The sequence below is a fragment of the Pseudophryne corroboree genome, chromosome 8 (assembly GCF_028390025.1).
Source record: "Pseudophryne corroboree isolate aPseCor3 chromosome 8, aPseCor3.hap2, whole genome shotgun sequence".
Classification (NCBI taxonomy): Eukaryota; Metazoa; Chordata; class Amphibia; order Anura; family Myobatrachidae; genus Pseudophryne; species Pseudophryne corroboree.
In genome coordinates this window covers 6,145,180-6,149,934 of record NC_086451.1, presented here as the reverse complement: position 1 = coordinate 6,149,934, position 4,755 = coordinate 6,145,180, and the positions used below count along the sequence as shown (strand labels likewise).

Below are 4,755 nucleotides of genomic sequence, written 5' to 3'. Positions count from 1 at the left end.
ATGTTAGGAGGTATGGATAAGAAAGGTGTGTCAGCACAGGTGTCGGCAGTCATACAGTAAGAGGGAAGTGCAGGAGCGCTGTGTTCCTCCTGGAGGGGGCCATGTTGGGAGGTATGGATAAGAAAGGTGTGTTAGCAGCACAGGTGTCGGCAGTCATACATTAGGAGGGAAGAGCAGGAGAGCTGTGTTCCTCCTGGAGGGGGCCATGTTGGGAGGTATGGATAAGAAAGGTGTGTCAGCACAGGTGTCGGCAGTCATACAGTAAGAGGGAAGAGCAGGAGCGCTGTGTTCCTCCTGGAGGGGGCCATGTTGGGAGGTATGGATAAGAAAGGTGTGTCAGCAGCACAGGTGTCGGCAGTCATACAGTAAGAGGGAAGAGCAGGAGCGCTGTGTTCCTCCTGGAGGGGCCATGTTGGGAGCTGTGCATTGCACTGTCCGGTGTTACTATGGAGCCCTGCCTGGGTATGAAGGAGTTACAGTGATGAGGAAGTGAGGGAGGCTCTGGGCTCATGGTGGAGGACATGGATTGGACGGTGTGGAGCCGGGATGGAGGGAGGAGTGAGGGGATCCAGGCTGCTGTGTGAGGGGAGAAGAGGAGTGAGGAGGACGCTGCTGGGGCTGCGCTTGTTTTTCCCTCATCACTCGCTGCTTTATTATTTTACAGTTGGCAACACTGATCCTCGTGCGAGTCGGCACCTCACTGTACCTCACTGCGAGGCAGGAGCCCTGCACCTCACTGCAAGGCACGGGATCAGCACCTCATTGCAGGCAAGACAAGGAGCCCAGTACCTCACTATACCTGTCTGCAGGCAGGTCAGGAGTCCAGCACCTCACTATACCTCACTGCGAGGTAGGAGGAGCCTAGCACCTCATTACAGGCAATACAAGGACCCCAGTACCTCACTGAAGGCAGGACAGGAGCCCAGGACCTTACTGTACCTCATTGCGAGGCAGGACAGGAGCCCAGAACCTCGCTGCAGACAGGAAAGGAACCCATCACCTCACTGTACCTCGCTGCAGGCAGGAAAGGAACCCAGCACCTCGCTGCAGGCAGGAAAGGAACCCAGCACCTCACTGCAGGCAGGAAAGGAACCCAGCACCTCACTGTACCTCGCTGCAGGCAGGAAAGGAACCCAGCACCTCGCTGCAGGCAGGAAAGGAACCCAGCACCTCGCTGCAGGCAGGAAAGGAACCCAGCACCTCACTGCAGGCAGGAAAGGAACCCAGCACCTCGCTGCAGGCAGGAAAGGTGCCCAGTACCTCACTGCAGGCAGGATAGGAGCCCAGCACCTCACCGTACCTCACTGTGAGACAGGACTACAGCCCCATTCTCCAGTACCTTGCTAGAATCAGGAGATCACCGCATAAATGGGCACAACTCCAAACATCCGCTCTGAAATCAGGCAGCCACCCCTGTAACTGACTGATATCGGGACAGCACCCCTGTAACTGACTGATATCGGGACAGCACCCCTGTAACTGACCGAAATCGGGACAGCACCCCTGTAACTGACCGATATCGGGACAGCACCCCTGTAACTGACTGATATCGGGACAGCACCCCTGTAACTGACCGAAATTGGGACAGCACCCCTGTAACTGACTGATATCGGGACAGCACCCCTGTAACTGACTGATATCGGGACAGCACCCCTGTAGCTGACCAATATCGGGACAGCACCCCTGTAACTGACCAATATCAGGCAGCACCCCTTTAGTCGACCGATATCTGGCAACACCCCTTTAACTGACCGATATCGGGACAGCACCCCTGTATCTGACCGATATCAAGGCAGCACCCTTGTAACTGACCGATATTGGGGCAGCACCCCTGTAATGGACCGCTATCGGGACAGCACCCCTGTAACTGACCGTGCAGCACTCGTGTAACTGACCGATATCAGGGCAGTACCCCTGTAACTGGCCGATATCGGGACAGCACCCCTGTAACTGGCCGATATCGGGACAGCACCCCTGTAACTGGCCGATATCGGGACAGCACCCCTGTGACTGGCCGATATCGGGACAGCACCCCTGTGACTGACCGATATCGGGACAGCACCCCTGCAACTGACCGATATCGAGACAGCACCCCTGCGACTGACCGATATCGAGACAGCACCCCTGCGACTGACCGATATCGAGACAGCACCCCTGCGACTGACCGATATCGAGACAGCACCCCTGCGACTGACCGATATCGGGACAGCACCCCTGCGACTGATAGATATCGGGACAGCACCCCTGCGACTGATAGATATTGGGACAGCACCCCTGTAACTGATAGATATTGGGACAGCACCCCTGTAACTGACAAATATGAGGACAGTACCCCTATAGCTGGCAGAAGTGAGAAGTGCACCCCGGTAGCTGGCAGAAATCAGGACAGTACCCCTACAACTGACAAATATGAGGACAACACCCCTATAACTGGTAGAAATAAGGAGAGCACCCCTGTAGCTGGCAGAAATCAGGAGAGCACCTTTCTTCCCATTGCAGGATGGACCCTGCACCCCGACTCTGATCCGCTCCCCCTGCAGACGTCACCTGTGCACCCCCCACTGAGGAGACAGCTCTGGTCCCCACAGATTGGAGAAGAAGCGTCTCCCTCATGCATTGGAAGCTGGACCTCACCTAGCAAGCGGGGTCTTCCACTCTTTACAGGTGAGACGCTGGTGGTCGCGGGTGATGCTTTGCACTGTGTATACGCTGAATCGTGTTATGTGCCGTATTACATGTGTTCTTACTATGGATACAGAATGATCATACATGTATATATGTGTGCGGAGACATCTATTCCTGCTGTACAGCTGTAGCACGGAGTATAACCTACCTTCTGACTGCCCCTCATAACCCAGTGTCACCTACCTGCTGTATCACCCTGCATGGATCTCTGGGCACCCCACTGACCGCCCCTCATAACCCAGTGTCACCTACCTGCTGTATCACCCTGCATGGATCTCTGGGCACCCCACTGACCGCCCCTCATAACCCAGTGTCACCTACCTGCTGTATCACCCTGCATGGATCTCTGGGCACCCCACTGACCGCCCCTCATAACCCAGTGTTACCTACCTGCTGTATCACCCTGCATGGATCTCTGGACACCCCACTGACCACCCCTCATAACCCAGTGTCACCTACCTGCTGTATCACCCTGCATGGATCTCTGGACACCCCACTGACCACCCCTCATAACCCAGTGTCACCTACCTGCTGTATCACCCTGCATGGATCTCTGGACACCCCACTGACCGCCCCTCATAACCCAGTGTCACCTACCTGCTGTATCATGTCACCTACCTGCTGTATCACCCTGCATGGATCTCTGGACACCCCACTGACCGCCCCTCATAACCCAGTGTCACCTACCTGCTGTATCACCCTGCATGGATCTCTGGACACCCCACTGACCACCCCTCATAACCCAGTGTCACCTACCTGCTGTATCACCCTGCATGGATCTCTGGACACTCCACTGACCGCCCCTCATAACCCAGTGTCACCTACCTGCTGTATCACCCTGCATGGATCTCTGGACACCCCACTGACCGCCCCTCATAACCCAGTGTCACCTACCTGCTGTATCACCCTGCATGGATCTCTGGACACCCCACTGACCACCCCTCATAACCCAGTGTCACCTACCTGCTGTATCACCCTGCATGGATCTCTGGACACCCCACTGACCACCCCTCATAACCCAGTGTCACCTACCTGCTGTATCATGTCACCTACCTGCTGTATCACCCTGCATGGATCTCTGGACACCCCACTGACCGCCCCTCATAACCCAGTGTCACCTACCTGCTGTATCATGTCACCTACCTGCTGTATCACCCTGCATGGATCTCTGGACACCCCACTGACCGCCCCTCATAACCCAGTGTCACCTACCTGCTGTATCACCCTGCATGGATCTCTGGGCACCCCACTGACCGCCCCTCATAACCCAGTGTCACCTACCTGCTGTATCACCCTGCATGGATCTCTGGACACCCCACTGACCACCCCTCATAACCCAGTGTCACCTACCTGCTGTATCACCCTGCATGGATCTCTGGTCACCCCACTGACCACCCCTCATAACCCAGTGTCACCTACCTGCTGTATCACCCTGCATGGATCTCTGGACACTCCACTGACCACCCCTCATAACCCAGTGTCACCTACCTGCTGTATCACCCTGCATGGATCTCTGGACACCCCACTGACCACCCCTCATAACCTAGTGTCACCTACCTGCTGTATCACCCTGCATGGATCTCTGGACACCCCACTGACCACCCTTCATAACCCAGTGTCACCTACCTGCTGTATCACCCTGCATGGATCTCTGGTCACCCCACTGACCACCCCTCATAACCCAGTGTCACTACCTGCTGTATCACCCTGCATGGATCTGTGGACACCCCACTGACCGCCCCTCATAACCCAGTGTCACCTACCTGCTGTATCACCCTGCATGGATCTCTGGACACCCCACTGACCGCCCCTCATAACCCAGTGTCACCTACCTGCTGTATCACCCTGCATGGATCTCTGGACACCCCACTGACCGCCCCTCATAACCCAGTGTCACCTACCTGCTGTATCACCCTGCATGGATCTCTGGACACCCCACTGACCGCCCCTCATAACCCAGTGTCACTACCTGCTGTATCACCCTGCATGGATCTCTGGACACCCCACTGACCGCCCCTCATAACCCAGTGTCACCTACCTGCTGTATCACCCTGCATGGATCTCTGGGCA

General features: G+C 56.1%; 1 protein-coding gene across 4 annotated transcripts in view; it reads left to right on the top strand.

Moving 5' to 3' along the window:
- Nucleotides 1–569: 569 nt before the first annotated feature.
- FAM163B (family with sequence similarity 163 member B) overlaps nucleotides 570–4,755 on the top strand; it is a 173,578-nt gene continuing 169,392 nt past the window's right edge. For 2 of the 4 annotated variants that reach the window (XM_063935839.1, XM_063935838.1), the window contains exons 1-2: nucleotides 570–768; nucleotides 2,500–2,664. The gene's annotated coding sequence lies outside the window, so the exon portion shown is untranslated. Of the gene's footprint in view, nucleotides 1,250–2,499; nucleotides 2,665–4,755 lie in introns of all 4 variants that reach the window. The other 2 variants (XM_063935841.1, XM_063935840.1) reach the window with 2 other exon arrangements.